The sequence below is a fragment of the Oreochromis niloticus genome, linkage group LG20, assembly GCF_001858045.2.
Source record: "Oreochromis niloticus isolate F11D_XX linkage group LG20, O_niloticus_UMD_NMBU, whole genome shotgun sequence".
NCBI classification, from domain to species: Eukaryota; Metazoa; Chordata; class Actinopteri; order Cichliformes; family Cichlidae; genus Oreochromis; species Oreochromis niloticus.
Window position 1 is genome coordinate 34,807,317 of NC_031984.2, and position 21,421 is coordinate 34,828,737.

Here is a 21,421-nt window from a genome sequence, read left to right on the forward strand (position 1 = left end):
CTTAACAAAAAACAAATATATACCCATTTCAATTATTTATTTTTACCAGTGAAACCAATATAACATCTCCACATTCACAAATATACATTTCTGACATTCAAAAACAAAACCAAAACAAATCAGCGACCAATATAGCCACCTTTCTTTGCAAGGACACTCAAAAGCCTGCCATCCATGGATTCTGTCAGTGTTTTGATCTGTTCACCATCAACATTGCGTGCAACAGCAACCACAGCCTCCCAGACACTGTTCAGAGAGGTGTACTGTTTTCCCTCCTTGTAAATCTCACATTTGATGATGGACCACAGGTTCTCAATGGGGTTCAGATCAGGTGAACAAGGAGGCCATGTCATTAGTTTTTCTTCTTTTATACCCTTTCTTGCCAGCCACGCTGTGGAGTACTTGGACGCGTGTGATGGAGCATTGTCCTGCATGAAAATCATGTTTTTCTTGAAGGATGCAGACTTCTTCCTGTACCACTGCTTGAAGAAGGTGTCTTCCAGAAACTGGCAGTAGGACTGGGAGTTGAGCTTGACTCCATCCTCAACCCGAAAAGGCCCCACAAGCTCATCTTTGATGATACCAGCCCAAACCAGTACTCCATCTCCACCTTGCTGGCGTCTGAGTCGGACTGGAGCTCTCTGCCCTTTACCAATCCAGCCACGGGCCCATCCATCTGGCCCATCAAGACTCACTCTCATTTCATCAGTCCATAAAACCTTAGAAAAATCAGTCTTGAGATATTTCTTGGCCCAGTCTTGACGTTTCAGCTTGTGTGTCTTGTTCAGTGGTGGTCGTCTTTCAGCCTTTCTTACCTTGGCCATGTCTCTGAGTATTGCACACCTTGTGCTTTTGGGCACTCCAGTGATGTTGCAGCTCTGAAATATGGCCAAACTGGTGGCAAGTGGCATCTTGGCAGCTGCACGCTTGACTTTTCTCAGTTCATGGGCAGTTATTTTGCGCCTTGGTTTTTCCACACGCTTCTTGCGACCCTGTTGACTATTTTGAATGAAACGCTTGATTGTTCGATGATCACACTTCAGAAGCTTTGCAATTTTAAGACTGCTGCATCCCTCTGCAAGATATCTCACTATTTTTGACTTTTCTGAGCCTGTCAAGTCCTTCTTTTGACCCATTTTGCCAAAGGAAAGGAAGTTGCCTAATAATTATGCACACCTGATATAGGGTGTTGATGTCATTAGACCACACCCCTTCTCATTACAGAGATGCACATCACCTAATATGCTTAATTGGTAGTAGGCTTTCGAGCCTATACAGCTTGGAGTAAGACAACATGCATGAAGAGGATGATGTGGACAAAATACTCATTTGCCTAATAATTCTGCACTCCCTGTATTCGTCACTGATTGAAGAAAATAAGAACAACCCCAGGTTTCTCTTCAGCACTGTAGCCAGGGTGACAAACAGTCAGAGCTCTACTGAGCCAACAATCCCTTTAACGTTAACCAGTAATGACTTCATGAACTTCTTCACAAATAAAATTTTTATCATTAGAGAAAAAATTACCAATAATCATCCCACAGATGTAATATTATCTACAGCTACTTTTAGTACCATCGATGTTAAGTTAGATTCTTTTTCTCCAATTGATCTTTCTGAGTTAACTTCAATAATTACTTCCTCCAAACCATCAACGTGTCTTTTAGACCCCATTCCTACAAAACTGCTCAAAGAAGTCCTGCCATTAATTAATGCTTCAATCTTAAATATGATCAACCTATCTCTAATAATCGGCTATGTACCACAGGCCTGTTGTTAAACCTTTACTCAAAAAGCATCTCTAGACCCAGCAGTCTTAGCTAATTATAGGCCAATCTCCAACCTTCTTTCATATCAAACATCCTTGAAAGAGTAGTTGTCAAACAGCTAACAGATCATCTGCAGAGGAATGGCTTATTTGAAGAGTTTCAGTCAGGTTTCAGAGCTCATCACAGCACAGAAACAGCTTTAGTGAAGGTTACAAATGATCTTCTTATGGCCTCTGACAGTGGACTCATCTCTGTGCTTGTCCTGCTAGACCTCAGTGCTGCGTTCGATACTGTCGACCATAATATCCTATTAGAGCGATAAGAACATGCTGTAGGTATTACAGGTACTGCACTGCAGTGGTTTGTATCATATCTATCTAATAGACTCCAGTTTGTGCATGTAAATGGAGAGTCCTCTTCACACACTAAGGTCAATTATGGTGGCAGCATCATTAGAAGACATAGTATACATTTTCACTGCTATGCAGATGACACGCAGCTCTATCTGTCCATGAAGCCAGGTAACACACACCAATTAGTTAAACTGCAGGAATGTCTTAAAGACATAAAGACCTGGATGGCCGCTAACTTTCTACTTCTTAATTCAGATCAAACTGAGGTTATTGTACTCGGCCCTGAAAATCTTAGAAATATGGTATCTAAGCAGATTCTTACTCTGGATGGCATTACCTTGGCCTCCAGTAACACTGTGAGGAACCTTGGAGTCATTTTTGACCAGGACATGTCCTTCAATGCACATATTAAACAAATATGTAACACTGCTTTCTTCCATTTGTGCAACATCTCTAAAATTAGAAATATCCTGTCTCAGAGTGATGCTGAAAAGCTAGTTCATGCATTTATTACTTCCAGGCTGGACTACTGTAATTCTTTATTATCAGGAAGTCCTAAAAACTCCCTGAAAAGCCTTCAGCTGATCCAAAATGCTGCAGCAAGAGTCCTGACAGGGACTAGAAAGAGAGAGCAGATTTCTCCTGTTTTGGCTTCCCTTCATTGGCTTCCTGTTAAATCCAGAATTGAATTCAAAATCCTGCTCCTCACATACAAGGTCTTAAATAATCAGGCCCCATCTTATCTTAATGACCTTGTAGTACCATATCACCCTATTAGAGCACTTCGCTCTCGCTCTGCAGGCTTACTTGCTGTCCCTAGAGTATTTAAAAGTAGAATGGGAGGGAGAGCCTTCAGTTTTCAGGCCCCTCTTCTGTGGAACCAGCTTCCAGTTTGGATTCGGGAGACAGACACTATCTCTACTTTCAAGATTAGGCTTCAAACTGTCCTTTTTGCTAAAGCATATAGTTAGGGCTGGACCAGGTGACCCTGAATCCTCCCTTAGTTATGCTGCAATAGACGTAGGCTGCCGGGGATTCCCATGATGCATTGAGTTTTTCCTTTCCAGTCACCTTTCTCACTCACTATGTGTTAATAGACCTCTCTGCATTGAATCATATCTGTTATTAATCTCTGTCTCTCTTCCACAGCATGTCTTTATCCTGTCTTCCTTCTCTCACCCCAACCGGTCGCAGCAGATGGCTCCGCCCCTCCCTGAGCCTGGTTCTGCCGGAGGTTTCTTCCTGTTAAAAGGGAGTTTTTCCTTCCCACTGTCGCCAAAGTGCTTGCTCATATATGATTGTTGGGTTTTTCTCTGTACCTATGAAGCGCCTTGAGGCGACTTTTGTTGTGATTTGGCGCTATATAAATAAAATGGAATTGAATTATATATAAATAAAATTGAATTCTTCTTCTGGGGTTTTCTCTGTATTAAGAATTTTGCACAGCTATCTGCGCTCAGTTTAGTCCTTCTCCAGGCTTCCATCCACAGACAGATGGAGCTTGTGAATGCAGAAAGTATACTCAAAGCTGTTGTACAGCCTTACTCAGCAGTAGTTTTTCCCCTTTGATTTGTGTTTTGTTTATTGCATGTAATCTTAGCTGCACTGTGAGGAGTTCTTGAAAGGTACTAAGTTATTATTGAGAAATGGAGTACTGGCTTGGAAACCCAAACTTCTTGTTAGATTGAGATAAGGTTTGTTAGACACTTAAATGGATATGAAAGGGGTGTAGTTGACCCTTCCCTCACAACTGTGTGCTTTTATACTTTGTAACCACTCTCCCCACACCCGCCTCTCAATATTCCATGCACAGTTCTTATCCAGCCTCCTTTTGGCTCTGAGGCCAGCTGTCTAGGGCAGATTATACTGGCAGGTGCCCAGACCTCAGCCAGGCCACAGCCAACAGAGCGGCCTTTCTGTTGAGATGACAAACTACAGGGTGGGCCATTTATATGGATGCACCGTAATAACATGGGAATGGTTGGTGATATTAAAGTCCTGTTTGTGGCACATTAGTATATGTGAGGGGGCAAACTCCTCAAGATGGGTGGTGATCATGGTGGCCATTTAGAAGTCGGCCATCTTGGATACAACTTTTGTTTTTTCAATAGGAAGAGGGCCATGTGACACATCAAACTTATTGCTAATGTCACAAGAAAAACAATGGTGTGCTTGGTTTCAACGTAACTTTATTCTGTCATGAGTTATTTGCAAGTTTCTGACCACTTATAAAATGTGTTCAATGTGCTGCCCATTGTGTTGGATTGAGGTTCTGAGTGACTGCCTTTAGTAGCATTCAGGAAACAATGATGAACCACAGGTGAGTGATTAGCAGCAGGTATGTATGCCAAAGGTGGGAGCCCGAGGTGAGTTCCGCCTCGGTTGAGTGATGCAGAAGAAGGAGAGAGGAAGAGGGAGAGCGAGGGAGGGAGAAGAGCGATCAAACCAAAAACAAATACACATATAGACTTGCGGGGCCATAACAATGGGACAAACTTAGATACATTTAAAATAAAGACTATAAAGAATGAATCGCTGGAGTTGTGGCCTGCAGTACTTCTCTAGGATCAACAATCTGTCAGTAGGTTTGTCTCATTGATGCCTTCATCTTTCAGGAACTGTCCAGTCTTCTCAGGATCTTGAGGGACACATGGTCATGCAGTGCCTGCTTCAGTTGGGCTACAGTAAGAGAAAGTGTATAGCTTCTGGAGAGATCCTCTATGATGGTCTCAAGTACTGTAAGGATTATTAGGGAACAAGTCAGGCTTTAAGTGGCACCACTCCTGATCCCTCTTTGGGCACAGGCCTAACCATGGCCTATACAATTTGCCTTTATATTTAATTTCAACTGGTACCATGTGAATACCACCATGAATGCACCTAGTCTCCACCCACTCTGCCTCTAACAACACCACGGGCCAAATCAGGGACTGGTGGAACAGGGTCTGCCTAGAACCTGAGTCTACCATACTTGTGTGGACTTCCTTTGCATCTTACCAACATGCCGTATGTTCCTCTTGGACCACAAGAAAGTGTTGGGAAGGTTGGCCAAATGGATCACTTGTCCCTCCTCCATCAACAGACACTCCTTACAGAAATGTCCAAGGCACCGGCACTGCCAGCATTCCTCCAGTGCAAAGGGACTTCCAAACACTTAAGCTGCACGCACATCCTGTCTTCAGATAATTTGCACGGTCAGAAAGTGGCTGCAGTCCAGATGGAGTAAATTCACTAAGAGTTTATTGAGAGCTGTTAAAGCTACCACTGATATAAACCTACCACTTTCCTGCTGCTGATTTGTATTAAACATCTAAGGAGCTTGGAAAAGATGCAACTGGACTTCTTAAAGACGTTTCACCTCTCATCCAAGAAGCTACTTCAGTTCTAAAACCAAATGGTGGAGAGTCACAGGTATTTAAACCCTAGTGGGAGTTGTCCCCTAAGAGGGATCAAGTGTCTCATCACATCAGCCAAGGTGTGAGAAAAGGCATAGGTCATTATCAGCAGAGTTTTGGGTGAAACCATTCTGAGACCTTGTCTCGCTTAATCATACGATCTATTGAGATCACCTGATGCAAGATGTGAGTAGGTATTGAGGTGCCTGGTAAGGGATCTCAACACTGCACTGTAGGTGGCAGAAGGCTGGTGTTGTAAACCGGTGGACCTAGATTGCCTCTTTCACTCATCTTTCAAACCATCCACAGTGTGAACATCGGCATCCTCAAAAAAGTGACCTTCATCCTTCAGATACAGATGTACAGCTGAGTCTTGTCTTGTTGAGGTGCTTCTTGTACGTTGTGCCATCCATTTATGGAGTGGCTGTTTAGTTTCTCCAATGTGAAGGTCCGAGCACTCCTCGCTGCACTGCACATCCTGGGTTGTGTAGGTTGTTGTAACGTTGGGTTGTGTCCAGTGGAGTGGTTGAGAGGAGGCGGTAGAAACGTTAGCAGGATAGCAGGAAGAATACAGGATCACACTGGTACTGTGAATTCCATAGCGTATCCTTCAATGCACCTTCTCTTCATCAACCATACAAGGCCTGGTTGAACGGCTGCTGCTCATCAAACATGACACACAGTGTTCATACAACCCATAATGTTGCAAAAGTTTCTGGAGAGGTAAAACATATAAAGTCCGTCTCTCTCCGTGTACTCGTGTGCAAGCACGTTGTTCCCAAAATCACAGAGAGGGCAGTGGCACACACTAATGACCTCATAAACCCTTGACTTAGGTTGCATTGAAGAGACACCACACCATTGTGACTGTTACATTGTGTTCTGGAGTTTTGTCCTTGGGATGATCCAATCTTTTGTCTTAGGGTGTGGCTTTGTTTGAAGTGCACTGGGATGCCATGCTTTGAGAAAATTCTCCTGATGTTTTTCTGATAAACCTAAGATAAGGGATGACAATTTCTTTTTGTAATTCTGTTTCTCCCTACTTGGTGTCTCAACTTGTTTACTGTGCATCTTTGCCAATTTGATGAAGGTCCAGTTGGAATAACCATGCTTTAAGAGCTTCCTTTACATGTCCCCAAAAGTTGATTCTGTTCATCTGGATGTAGCGTTTTCAGTGGGAGAAACGTTTCCCCCACTGAAAACGTTTGGGAATTTACTTACCTGGATGACTGAGGATGCATCAAGACGTTACTTTACATGTGTGTGTTCCTTTTCTTTGCCCTCTGCATTAGAGGGAATGTTTTCTGTCCATTGTTTTAGGGTCCTCATTACTCCAGGTTTGTGTTCCAGAGGGTGGTGTTAGTCAAAGAGTAGGTAGGTCTGTGTGTGGGGTAGGGATGGGTATCGTTTAGGTTTTATCCGATACCGGTGCCAAACCGGTACTTTTGAAACAGTGCCGGTGCTTAAACGGTGCTCGAACCGGTGCTCAAAGAATGGAGAACACAAACTTTGTCCTAAAACCTCTCATGTTTAACTGTTTTTTTGTATAAAAGATAACAATGGTAGCCTTTTCTTCAGCTATAGGGCATATATGGTCTCACTCTTGGCTGGAAGCAGTGCTTAAACAATGGAAAAAACACAAACTTTGTCCAAAAACCTCTCATGTTTAGCCTTTTTTTTGTAAAAAGATAACAATGTTAGCCTTTTCTGCAGCTATAGGGCATATATGGCATCACTCTTGGCTGGAAGCAGTGCTTAAACAATGGAAAAAACACAAACTTTGTCCAAAAACCTCTCATGTTTAGCTGTTTTTTTGTAAAAAGATAACAATGTTAGCCTTTTCTGCAGCTATAGGGCATTTATGGTATCACTCTTGGCTGGAAGCAGTGCTTAATCAATGGAAAAAACACAAACTTTGTCCAAAAACCTCTCATGTTTAGCTGTTTTCTACTTTTTCTTTGGTCATTTTAGCCTTTTTGGCCAGGGTGAAGGGAGTATCTGCCATCAAACAAGAAGACAGCCGCATGTAACTACGACGGTGTTTGCTAGTTCACCTTACATGCATTAATGTAATAATGTGGTTAGCGTACTCAACGTTAATTACACACGAACAACATTAAGCTACTCACTCAGAGAAGAACGGCTGCTGCTGCCATCATCATCCTCATCATTTCTGCTACACTCACAGGGCTAGGGGCCAGGACTCTCCTCTTCGGGTTCTTTGCGGATGTTGCTAACTCCGGGTCCGATAACAGGCACCACACCCGCAGTAGATGTGCTCGGTGTGAGGTCTCGCAGCAAGCTATCAAATACGGTGTGTTTCTTGGCTTTTAAAAAAACGCTATTTGTCGCCAGGTGTTTCATCAGATTCGAGGTGTTACCTCCTTTGCACAGTATCAGCTTAAAGCACTTGTTGCAGGCTGCTAAGTTTGCATCTTTTGCTGTGAAGTACAGCAAGACTTTTGACCGCTTTGCCTTGGGCATTTTTAATCTGTAGCTCTGCTCTAAAAGAACGTATGTACCTGGGCCCGCCTGCTATCCTTGGAAAGGTAAAATGATTGGCTAGAATCCAAAGTGTATGATATCTCAGGAAAAAGCAAAAAAAGCACAGAAATAAAGCACCGAAATGTGCGCTGCTTTTCGGTTTAGTTACTACCGTTTATGTCAGAACCGGTACCCATCCCTAGTGTGGGGGCCTCTGGTAGACTGCAATGTTGAGGTTTCTCTTCACTGTGCACAGCACAGTCCACAAATAGCAAGGTATTATCCTGTTGTATCTTCCCTGCTATGTGGATTAACCCAGTCAGTGTGAACAGTGAAAGTTTGTACTTCTTGGGCTTTGTCTTTGACCCATCCACTTATCTGTACCAGTCTTATCTGTCTTTCAAATTTTGTACACTGATAGCAATCATGTAATATGTAATAGTAGAATATCAGTGTAACACGTGTTAGTGTTAATTTGCCCAGGAAGACACAGACACAGCGGTTAAATGTTTAATTGTTAAATGTTCCTCTGTCACAAATGAATGTTGCACAGCTGTCTGCTCTCAGTGCCTCCCCCTGGCACTGCCCTCTGAACCCACTGAACCACCTGTAGCCAAGCCACAGACCACAACACACCACACAAGCATTTGTGATAACTAGTAGTGAGTTTTTCAGATCACTGCTGTAGTCCATCTTTGATGAGCTGAACTGGTTCAACAGTCTCCTAACCCTCAATGGTGAGTTTAACATCTCACCATTGATTGCTGACACAGACAGGGGAGCAGTGAGCAACTTAATGGGCATTTTTAAGTTGTTGAGCTAAGTGAGTGTCCAAGAAATGAGGCTAATGGTAAACACTTATGTTCAGATTAGCAGGCTGTTCCTCCAAGTTATACCACCTCATATTATAGATAGCTAGATAGAACGTTATTAATCCCTCGGGTAGGTTCCTCTGGGAAATTCAGTTTCCAGTAGCAGAACAACAGAAATTTGCATAGTAATAAAAATTGAAATAAACAATAAAGGGGAGAAAAGAATATGAATATAAGCATAAATATAGCATATCTAAACATGTATGAAAAAGTAATGTAGCAGCCAAAATGTCTATTGCACAGTATTTCGACTGTTGTCAGTCTATTGCACCGTGATTAGTTTTTATTTAGTGTTTATTTTGTGCAAACACTACTGCTTAGTCGTCCCCGCCCTCTTTTGTCCTCTCCTCCCCCTCCCCCTCCCCTCCAGTGAGGAGTTAAACAGTTTGACGACGTGTGGGACTAAGGAGTTTTTAAATCTGCTGGTCCTAGACTCGGGGAGAAGCAACCTGTTGCTGAATGGACTCCTCTGGTGACAGTGGCAGAGAGGAGGACACTAAAAAAACTGCTAGACATTATGGACAATGTTGGACATGCTCTGCATATGATCATGAATAATAATAATCAGATGCAGGTTGTTGTCGTCACACCATTGCTTCAGATGCTGAACCTCCTCTCTGTAGGCTGAATCATCGTTGTTGTCGATCAGTCCTATGACAGTGGTGTCATCAGCAAATTTTATAATGGTGTTACTGGTGTGGATTGGTGAACAGTCGTGGGTGAAAAGTGAGTATAAGAGGGGACTGAGGACACATCCCTGTGGGACACCCACATTCAGAATGAGGGTGGAGGAGGTGTGCTCTCCCATTCTTATGTTCTGGGGTCTGTTGCTCAGGAAGTCCAGTATCCAGCTGCACAGTGAGCTGCTGAGTCCTAAGTTGCTTAGTTTATTAACCAGTTTGTGGGGTTGAACTGTATTGAAGGCAGAGCTGAAGTCCACAAATAGCATTCTCACATAGGTGTTACTACAGTCCAGGTGTGTGAGGGCTGTGTGAGGAGCTGTTATTATGGCATCCTCTGTCGACCTGTTTGCCCTGTATGCAAACTGGTATGCATTGAGGTTTGCAGGGATGGCAGCTTTAATGTGTGACATGATGAGCTGTTCGAAACATTTGGCAATTATGGGTGTTAAAGCAACTGGACGATAGTATAAATGTATAAACTGCAAGTCTATACATGAAAATGGATAATGGTCACCAAACCAACCAACCATACTGTCAGGTATCACAGTGTTTTCAGTACAAAACTATATCATTCTTTTACATGAGAATGTGTTCTAAGCTGTCAAATAAGAGAACAAGTACTGAACTGAACGGCAGCTGCTATAAAAATGCTTTTTAATTTTTTAAACTTGGCCCTGCCCTACTGTACCTCTAGATTAAAGTTCCTTTGTGTCCATCCTAGAGTGTTACTCTCTGAACTTCCTGTTAATTTTGAGGAGCAGTTGATTTTCAAAGTTAGTAGAGCTCATCCTTGCTCGCTTTGCAGTGAACAGTAGTCCAGCACAGCTAAAGAGACGCTCGCAGGCAGCTGAGGCAGGCAGGCCAGTGTTAAGTTTGAGAGAAAGTTTTTTGATGTGTGGAAATGAATTCAGCAGATCCATCTTGTCCGAGACACAGGCAAGGTACCCATCCAGCTCCCCTATACCTTGTGGCCCTTTGGACTTCATTGAAAAGAAGACGACGTTTTCATCTGATGAATGTTGCTTGACTTGCTCCACCCCAGCCTCTGCCATTTGGTCAAGGTGTTGTCTCACATAGATCAGACCTGTTGAATGACAAATACACAACACATTAAATATTTCTGACATTTTATTTTGGATAAATGAGGCAACAAGAGTTTATTATAGTGCATGAATTACAAAAACTACAGTTTGTGTAGAAAGCTGCATGTTATTGTACTTTATTTAATTAATAGTTAGTTTAGTTAATAATTATTGAAATTCATAAAAAAACAACTGATTACGGCATGATATTAAATTAAATACACAAAAAAACTACTCAATTACAGTAACGCAAGTAAATGTAATTCATTACTTTCCACCTTTGCAAATAGCAAATCCTAATGAAAGAGAGAACCAGAATAAGCAAGAACATAAAATATTATAAAGAAACACAAAACACTGAGTCATCAGCTTGGTATTGTCAGGACCATGACAATACCAAGCTGCACCAAAGTTAATCTGGTGATATGTGGTGCCCCAACTTACTAAGACACTAGATACTGATTTTTCTTTAACATAACAAAGAACTTGAATAATGGTAGCATCATATATGCTCAGTATAGCCACATGAAAAAGGTTTGCAGTTTTCATAAATAAGCTAAATCTTTCTCAGAAAACCTTAAAATTTATCTTATGGAATTGTAACATGGTAGACTAATGTGCCTGTATTAATTCATCTCCATACATTTGTGGTGAGCTAATGGCTGTAATGGGGGACTAATTGGAGGCAGGTGTAATCGATTGCACTGATACACTATTCTACCTATGGCCTACAAATAATGCTGTGTTACTTTGTCTGTCTGTGCAGGCCAGGGCCTATTATGTGCTGCAGCCTAAAGACAGTTGAGTTGCAGAAGCCGGAGTGATCACTGGCTGTCTACTTACAGGGTGGTGGGTCTCAGAGGCCAACTGCTATCCCTGTTAAAGTGATCGACGTGCAACTGGCTCTGGCCTTGGACTGTGTGTTTTTACCTTGTATGTAAATGGGACACTGGACTGTTTTATCTTTTATTTTTGGAGCATTGTATTAATAAATTACCTTTTAGAATTTTATTGCCTGTCATCTTTTTGCCCACGGCGGAGTCGGTTGGTCAGACCTAGAATCTTTTTGTGTGTGTTACAGAATCATAAATACCTGTTTCAGGTTCTTTAAATCCGAGCCTCTAATTTCTAACATACAAAGTGACAATGAGATATCTAAGGAGTGAGATGGCACGTGAAATTGATGTTACAGCCACTAAAGTCCCCATCAAAGAAACTCACTCTTTAAATCAGCCTTGTATACTCTCATATTTAAAAAAAAAAAACTGAGCCTCTACTTGTCGTGAAATTCTTTTAATGCTGGTGAAAGGGGCATATTCACTATATGTTTAAAGTTCTGGGACTAATCAATACAACTGTGATTAAAGCTTATGTACTGTATGGTAATTAGCTGTCAGGGCACTGCAGTTGGGTTATCTTTTTGTTCTTTCTATAAATGAATATAAAGTCAGACAGGGATCAAAGATCTTGAGCCAAGCAGGAGACGAGATTATGTTGTTTTTGGCAATCAATACACTGTCTCCTCATCTTACTGAGAGTGGAAAAAAATACCTTTCCGAATGTTCCTATGATTAGATATTTTCTCCTCACTAAGCGTAAAAAACACTGTAAAACACTGAAACATTTGAACAGTTCTGCTGGAATGGTATTGAGTTTCCCTTTAGTACACAAGGTACAACACATATAGGCTGTATCCCAATTCAGGGTCCTCGAAGACCGAGAAGTGCGAGGCTTGTAGGCTTGTAAAATGGGACAGTCCAGCCGTCAAATTTTCGTCACCAGCTGTACACGCCCTTACCACTTCTCCCGATCAGAGAAATGGATGCGGAAAACGTACTTGCTACTCTCGTCTGTCTGCTACTTGAAGAGCTACAACAAATTACTTGTCACTCAACTAAGACAAAACCACGTTCAGGTACAGTGAAAAATACATACTGATACTTGTTACGGCCCTAGCAGGCCCTCCTCCTGAAGTTGCCTGTGTGGGTGTGTCCTACCGTCTCATGCCTTAGGTGCCACCTTTTTCTTTTGTACAGCGAACGGTTCACTAGCTTAAAACTCCGATATTTACCACTGTAGATGTTGCGCTCTATAAGTAGTTAATAAAAAAACTCCAAACCTGAACTGAGGAGAATAAAGTTGCAAAAAGGAGAATGGAGTCATGTCTCTCTGAGGGTGCAACATAGACATGATTTTTACATAGGAGTATTTGGGCCATCATCCTTTACAGTGAATCAGTACATTTTAGTACATTTCCCTCAAGTACAATAATGAAAACCAGACAAGACCCCTGTACTGCAGGATTAACCTGACTGTCCCAGTCCTGGACAGGTTTTTCAATGATGAGGACACTAGGCCCGATATTTTCCTGAGCAGGGAGTCTCTGAAACTGCTGCTGAATCTACTCAACCAGGATCGAAGACATGGTTGGGGTGCCACAATTGAGGTCCTTGTTTTCGTTTTCTGGCTTGCAAGTGGAGAATCCTACAGAGTCGTTTCCAGGGTGTTTGCAATGCCTCATTCCACTGTCCACCACATCGTCCACAGAGGACGAGGTGGTGGCCATTTGCCCTCAGGTCATCCACCTCCCTCGGACCCCTGAGGATCTACACGCCGTGTCTCATGGGTTTGCAGAGCTGGCAAGACACAGAGCCTTTTTGAAAGCTGCTGGTGCAATTGACTGCTGCCATGTCCGCATCAAGCCTCCCAGCGGCCCTGATGGTCTGTGCTACAGGAACAGGAAGAGCGTGCTTTTGGAATGATGAAGGCGAGGTTCCTGGGCCATCTTCCTCCAAGCGCTGGAGGTGCACCACACCTTTGTACCACATATAAGTCAGTAGAATACATAGCCATTGTTTTTAGAATAATCATCATAACATAATGGGAACTACAATGTATGTTCATGTATAAACAGGTTATTTACGACACAAAACATCTGTTTCAGGTCATAACAGCATGGGCTGTGCTGCATAACATCTGCCTCAGTGTTGGTGATGTTGTGGACCCAGAGGATTATGGAAGAAATATAGTATCATCAGAATCCAACTATTTTTAGACATTGAATTTATAACACTGAATTTTTATCCTCCAAATTTCCCTGCAAAAATATTCAACTGCAAAAATTCACCTGCAAAAAATTCAACTGCAAAAATTCACCTGCAAAAATTCACCTGCAAAAAATTCACCATCAAATATTCACCTGCAAAAAATTCACCTGCAAAAAATTCACCGTCAAATATTCACCAGCAAAAAATTCACCTGCAAAAATTCGCCTGCAAAAATTCAACTGCAAAAGTGATGAACTTAAATGACCCAAGCCAGAGCAATCGGCACTAGATCGAGTCGAGCGGCTCTCAGCCAATTAAATTACGCTGTTTGATCACATGACATCGTTAGCCAGCAGTGCGTCTCCTGAAAAGAGAGCTGTTTAGAGGTGAGGGATTAAGTTTTTCTCCTAAATAGAGATCATTACAGAACGCCTAGTCCTACTTAAAATCCCATTCATTTTTCTTTTATTTTATCATCTACTCGAACTGAGGAAAACGTTTGACTAACTCAAAGAAAATTTCCGCGCCTCCCCTGCCTGTCTGTAGAGGCAGTTTTGAATTCAGGAGCGGCAAGATGGCAGCGGCAAACCCTGGCGGTTCTCCGGTAAGTATATTATGTTTTATCTTCAAGTTTGTCTTTTGAAACGTTAATTTTATTTAAATCCGTTGGTCACGTATAAAAGTACACAGACGGGGTCTTTGCTCAACTCGTCTGATGCGTGTCTCACTAAGCGCTACATGCTAGCATCCTGCTAACCGAGCTAACCTTTACATGCTGTGCTCTACAAAATAGGATACTCGGTACAAAACCATACTCCACAGATGTTGATAGATAGACGAACACTGCAAATATAATGTGGGAAACGAGAACGGCATTTGGTGAAGGGGTAAAATACACCATGAATAAAGCCATAGAGTGAATGGCTGCCATGGTTGCAGAACGGCCTGATTTAATGACAAGAATGGGGAAGAGTGAGGTGAAGTGAACCAAAGCCACAAAACACGGTCAGACAAGGCGGGAATAGGGCAGTGATATGTCCGTCAGTATGAAGTTGGTGTGTGCTTTGGTGACCAAAAACTCGAGACCGGTATCAGGAAGATGGGAGACTCGTGTTTCACTGGAGTAGTTGTGAATTAAAACATCATTTGTTGGGGAAATTTAGGTGTAAATGCATCCATACAGGCGAGACAGAAGCAGACCAGGCAGCGAAGAAAACAAGGCAAACATTAGAAATATTAAAACGGAAATATGGGATTAATATAACATACAATTAGGGAAAATTGAAGGAACACAATGTAAATTATACTGTAAAGTCATTAAAACAGCATAACCTGAGTAAAAGAAACATGTAATTGGGTAGGATGGTGGTGGTGATGATGATAATAATAATATTAAAAAACATGTACAAGATGGGCATGTATACTTGTACCCAGAATTTAACAACTATAAAGTTGTGGCATGCCAGTACCTTACCCCATCCATTATATCCACACTTTCAGAAAAGGATATGGTCAATATCTTTACAAATCTAAACTTAAACAGATAGCATAAGTTAAACGGGATATTCCCTCTGCTTTCTCCTAGAGAGAATACATCAAATTAAACAAATAAGTAGTCTATGGCATTTAAAAGTGGTTACCTACAATTCTGAAATGATAATACTAATTCTTATTGATGATGATATTGTATTTGAAATCCTGGTGTAACACTGAACCCGACATCATAAAATGATTACCCTTGTAATGTCAGGGAGCTACAACCAAGGAGGGAAAATATTACTGTCTCACCCCTTGTATCCAATTACATAACAGCACTGCTTGGTAAAGGTGTTGAATTAGCTGGGTCGCTCAGTTTGGGGAAAATTGTGGGTAGCCTGCAAGGGCCTCAACTTTTCCATTCCCACAATGTGCAACAAATGGGCACAGCTGATCTTCAAGATTGGAACATCGGCCAATTACTTCCAACTTTAACGTATTTTTGCAAAAATATTCTTAAACTTGTCTCTTTACACAGATCATAATGATACAAGATGGCACTTGTGTAATTTCCTATAAATTCAATAAATCTAAATAATTGTTACCAACCCGGTAAATCCTGAAAAATGTTTTAACAGCTGTGTTAAATTAAACTTCATACTGACACATGCTGGAAAGTGCATTCATGAGACAATTTTTTTTTTATGCCTTCTAGAGCAGTAGCAATCAAAGATTTTAAGGATTCTTTTACATTTTTTTTAAAAACACTCTGATTAAGGCATAAGTTGTTCTTTATTATCAGATCTAAGTTTGTTTAAAGCTTCGAATGTTTTGAGGTACTTTTCTTTGTTTTCAGGATTCGTTGCAACTACGGATGGGAAAATGTGGAGGTTGCACGGCTGATGTTTACTGTTCGTGGCACAGGAAGAGGCAGTTTCATTTCAGGAATGAGTGTGCACAATCAAAGGTTTGTTCTCATAAAATACTGTCAACCTCAAATGTTTCTGACATAAGATGGAAGGTGTTGCAGCTTTATTTCCATTATTTAAAAATACATAAACATTTAAAGGGTATAATGTTATGATTTAATGTTGTCAGTGTTTTATGTCATGTTTAAGGATTTTGTTCTCGGTTGTATCTTACGTTTAGTTTAGTTCAGGGTCCATGTGTCATTCTGTCTCTCAGTGTCAGGTCTTCGTCTTGGTGTAGTGTTCTCATTTCCTGTTTTATTGTGAAGGTCTGCGTCTCATGTGAGTGTGTTCAGTTTTACCTCTGTCTCGTCTGGTTGATTATTCCCAGCTGTGTTCCCCACCTGTGTGTAATCTCCCTGTGTTTCTCTGTGTATTTAAGTCGCGTCTTCTGTCTTTGTGCTGGCTGGTCCGTCTGTGTATCCACCATGTTCCACTCGTGTGTTTGGTGTTAGTGTCTTAGTTTTGTAAATAGTTGTAAATAGTCTTGTCAAGTAGCGATCGTACATTTTGTTCACCTTGTGTATATATCCTTCACTGCAGCAGCATAGTAGGCGTGAGAAGCCATTTTTGTTGATTAAGTTTTCTCCTGTTTTTGTTAGAAAGTTAGGTAAGTGGATTGTCTTTTGGTTGGTTTTTATTTTGTGTAGGACAGCATAGGGACCAGTAGGGAGTTTTGTTTGTTATTTTTGGCACTGCTCACAGCTGAAGCAAAATAAATGGCTGCTTAGCACTTTTAGAAGATATTGTGGTTTGTGTACTTATTTGGGTGGTGTGTGGGTGGGCCAACTTCTTGTTGCGTTCGATACTCGCCTAGACAAAGAACGTAACAATAGTTTTATGAAAAAAGTTTTATAGTAAAATGTCTTTAGAGAACAGTGCCCTATCCAGCAGGATATATTGTCTCATATGTGTCAGGTGTTTTTGTTGTTGTTGTTTCTTTCAATTTCCATTATTTACCCCTCAAGGAAGAAAATATTGGACAGGTCCTACAAACCCCAAAGAGCCTTCAGGACTCTGCCCTATTTTTAGTTATTCACACACCTTTTCCAGTCTGTTACTTCCTTCCCTGAATGTTCATTCTGTGTTAATGGTCTGGTTGTCATCTCATGTATTGCCACTGATCATTACAACCCTTTTGGCACCTTTTAAGTGATATGCCTGGGTCCTTCCTACATGCCCTGATAATATATTATTACTGTTGTCATGCACACATTTCATGTAGGGTTAGAAACAAGCAGGGAATTTCTCATACACACCAAAGAAAGGCCATACCTAATTTAAATATTTTTTTTTTATATATTATTTCAGAATAGAGCGACTGTGGAGAGACCTCTGGGTGGCCGTTGCATGCATTTACTACGATGTTCTTCACAACCTTGAGGAAGAAGGCCTTCTTGACATTTCAAATGCTGCACACACCTTTTGCTGCCATTACATCTTTCTTCCTCGACTGGAGGATGATTTTAATACATTTTGCAGTGGATGGACAACCATCCACTGCGAACAGAAAACAACACGAGTCCCAACCAGCTGTGGGAGTTGTGTCACAGATATCACCCTGTTCCTGTTCCAGAAAACACACATGTAAAGGTTAGGGCTGCCACGATTAGTCGACAAGTCACGATTACGTCGACTATTAAAATTGTCGACGACTAATTTAATAGTCGACGCGTCGTTTGAAGCTGATCCCAAAAGACGCAGGAGTAAGTAGTAGGATTTAAGAGTGTAATGACGGACTGAAACAGAAGATGGCAGCACTGCATGTACAAGGATGCCAGCTGCCGTTAAACCCCGAAGAAGAAGCTGTGTCCCAGAATTCATAGCGCGGCCCTGCTCAGTTTTCAACAATGGCGGCAGCTAGTTAGTTTTAATATCACTCTTATTATTCTTTCTGGGTCACAAAATAAACGTTTAACATATTTTCAGGCGAGAATGTAGCTGTGTAAACCTCAAATATCTGCTCAGTTTATCAAGACATCACATATTTTCAAAAGTGCTCCGACGTTTTCGGAGACGTCTGTTACCCACCAGCTCGATAGCTAGCTGGGGTTGACGGCTCACTAGAGCCGGTGAGAACACCGGACTCCCGGCAAATCGTTTTCAAACCCACCGCCGTCTTTCGCTACTCAGGTTAAAAATGATATATAAGTCACTTAGATAACTTAAAAATGATATTGTTTGGTTTTTTTTGGTATTTTATTTGTTCCTGAGTAAATTGGGTTGGCTGAGATTAAAGTTATAGTTTTTACACAGCGGAATAAACGTCAAGGAGACAACTGATTATCAGAAGTGTGAGATGCTCCAGAATATACTCCGGTGTCCTGTTATATTTTAGATAGCAAGGAGCCGAAGGCTGAGTTTTTTAAACTCCACCAAACAAACTACAAATTAAAATTTAATAAACTATCATCTTGTCTTTAATTTTAGTTAGCACATACCTTAAACACTTAAAGCTGTAAGCTAATGATAGTTATTTAAGAGCAGATTCATGCTGGTGAAATAAGCTGTACGTTTTACATCCAATGGATGCATGATCTGATTAGTCGACTAATCGGTGACTAGTCGACTATCAAAATAATCGTTTGTGGCAGCCCTAGTAAAGGTGCACATTTTTAGTACTCATTGATTCTCTTACAGAGAATGTGATGATTTTATGGATAATTAAAGTCAGTCATAAATCCACAAACACAACAAGCTGAAAGTCAGTGATGCTGCTCGGTTTGCAGTCCTGAATATGACGGCACAAGCAGGATTCACTGCACTGTTAATGTTAGCTATGTTATATTGCTGCCTCTGTTCGGTGGTGTCGAGCCAAACAGACTTTAACGTGTGTTTGAACGAGCTGACGGTTCACTCGTTAAGCTGAAAGAAAGATGCTTTAATCACAGCAGTCACACATGTGTCCACTGGACCATCTGGAACTCTTCTTGTTTAGCACTCGTAATAACACAAACACTAAATCCTTCTTCTCTTGTGCTGTTTTGTAGCAGTGTGTACACCTGAGACTGTCACCTGTCTGTCTGTCCTGCACTCTCTCTCTGTTTCTTTCTCTCTGATTGTGGAATAAAAGTATGAACATGTATTTATAAGTTACACTTGTGTTTGAATCCTGCAGCTTATCACACATTTGATTTCCATGTGTGACGACTGCAAGTGTCCAGAGTGAGGACAGACTGAGGGACCCACTGCTGCACATCATCTGTGAGGCTTTGCACCCCTGATGATCCACCAGGACAAACTCAGCAGTGTGTGAGGAAGAGGAGGAGGAAGAGCCAGCAGCAGCTGACAGATGGAGAGAATAGACAGACTGTTCCCTGTTTGTGAAGGACTGCTAGGAAAGTTTAACATAACTAATTGTCTGTCCTGAATCAGTCTTATTAGGTAATGTTCAAATAATGTTATCATCCCAGTGTTTTCAGTGTGGGAGAAAGTACTCAGGGCCTTCAAGTTACACACTATGAAAGGCAGCAACAAGTTTAATATTCAGAAACCTAAAGTATGTATCAGCAGCAGGATGGAGCTAAAAATAAATGTTTGTTTCAGTTCTATGAAGCTTTGAGTATTTTGGATTAGTAGCACTGCTGTGTTTGTTGCATCATATTGCTGTAATTGTTTATATGCTTTATATATTCTGAGGTAAGTTGACCTATAGTGTTACATCATATTCAGTGTTGGTCAAGTTACTTGAAAAAAGTAATCAGTTACTAATTACTGATTACTTCCCCCCAAAAGTAATCCCGTTACTTTACTGATTACTTATTTTCAAAAGTAATTAATTACTTAGTTACTTAGTTACTTTTTAAAAACACGATTTACAACCTGAATAGGTGATAAAGCGATAGATCTTTCAGCCCAATTCTACTTTTTCTGCATAATTCATCATACAAAATGTAATCAAATGGAAAAGTCTCTTTTTAAAACTTGTTTTATTAGTTTTAATCTTTTAACTTTATGCATCAAGCAAAAATTAAATTATATGCAACATTCTCTGACTGGAAGAAATTTGTTTAACATTTAAACCTATTTTCTGCACATTCCAGCACATAAAATAAAATATTCTTTTGTGTTTACACTCACTCTTTCAAATAGATGCAAGTAAAACACAGCAGAAAATAAATAAAGTCAAAGACTAGCGGTCCTGTTGCTCTATTTTCACCTGTAAAGCAGGACTGGGGTAGGCGGAGGTTTACCCTGGTGCAGGTGTGCTGCAGCGGTCAGTGGAAGAATCCACGAGTTTCTCTGTGAATTTCACATTATGTCGTAGTACACTCGGTGCTTGCTTGGAAGTTTAGGGGTTTTTTTCGCTGTAAAAAGAAGTTTTCTTCCCACGCACAACGGACACTAATGTTTTTGTCACTTTTTATGGAATCAAACTCAAAATAAGGTCAGTACTTCCACGCTTTAAACGCTGCATGCTACACTCTGTCCCGCACTCGATATATTATGATCTGCAGACAGCTGTTGTCACGAACGTCGCACTCGCTTACGTCACTGTCATGAGACATTCTCGCAAAAAAGTCACGGTTTTAGTAACGCAGTAACGCAGCGTTCCTACGTGAAAGTAACGGTAATCTAATTACCGTTTTTGCAATAGTAATCCCTTACATTACTCGTTACTTGAAAAAAGTAATCAGATTACAGTAACGCGTTACAAGTAACGCGTTACTGCCCATCTCTGATCATATTCTATAAGGATGTTATGTGTTTGTAGACTTTCTGCCCAGTTTGACCCATTTAGCAGAAGTCGGCCTGTTTAAGGCTCTGATATCTATTCTGTATGACTTAAAGCAGTTATGACATGGTCTGATTTTCTCACCCAATAAAGGAATATTTAATATATCAGTCTACTCTTTGTTTATTAGAAACAGTTTTCACAGCTCGTACATTTTCTTTTTACACATATATGTAAGCATTGAGCCAAATTTAGTAATGCCAACATATTAAACGAACAACATTTGTCTCTTATATATAATACACCTATATATGCACTGTCAAAGATATTTGTCTTTGAAGATTTAAGGTGATAGGACTTATAAATAACTGGAACTTGAATCTTTACTGAAGCTCAGTATTTGACACAGAGTTCACTCACATGAATTTCACTCACATGTGCTGTACCAGTGTACCTGCACATGTGATGTGACAATAGAAGTGATTTGATTTGAGAGTTCAAACTCACTGCTGTAATAACTTATAATGATTAATATAACTATAATATTGGCCATATCATATTTACACTGACTTTAGTCTCATGAACAACATTGGCTAATTGTTGTTTACTAGCTAATC

The 21,421-nt window shown here is 40.9% G+C and overlaps 1 long non-coding RNA gene across 2 annotated transcripts; it reads left to right on the top strand.

Moving 5' to 3' along the window:
* Nucleotides 1–14,021: 14,021 nt before the first annotated feature.
* On the top strand, nucleotides 14,022–17,552 carry LOC109196078 (uncharacterized). Of its 2 annotated transcripts, XR_002057543.2 has the most exons (4): nucleotides 14,022–14,071; nucleotides 14,232–14,289; nucleotides 16,018–16,128; nucleotides 17,441–17,552. It is a non-coding gene; the product is annotated as an uncharacterized LOC109196078 (long non-coding RNA). The 2 variants fall into 2 exon arrangements; XR_002057542.2 differs by having other exon boundaries at nucleotides 14,041–14,289.
* Nucleotides 17,553–21,421: the final 3,869 nt, after the last annotated feature.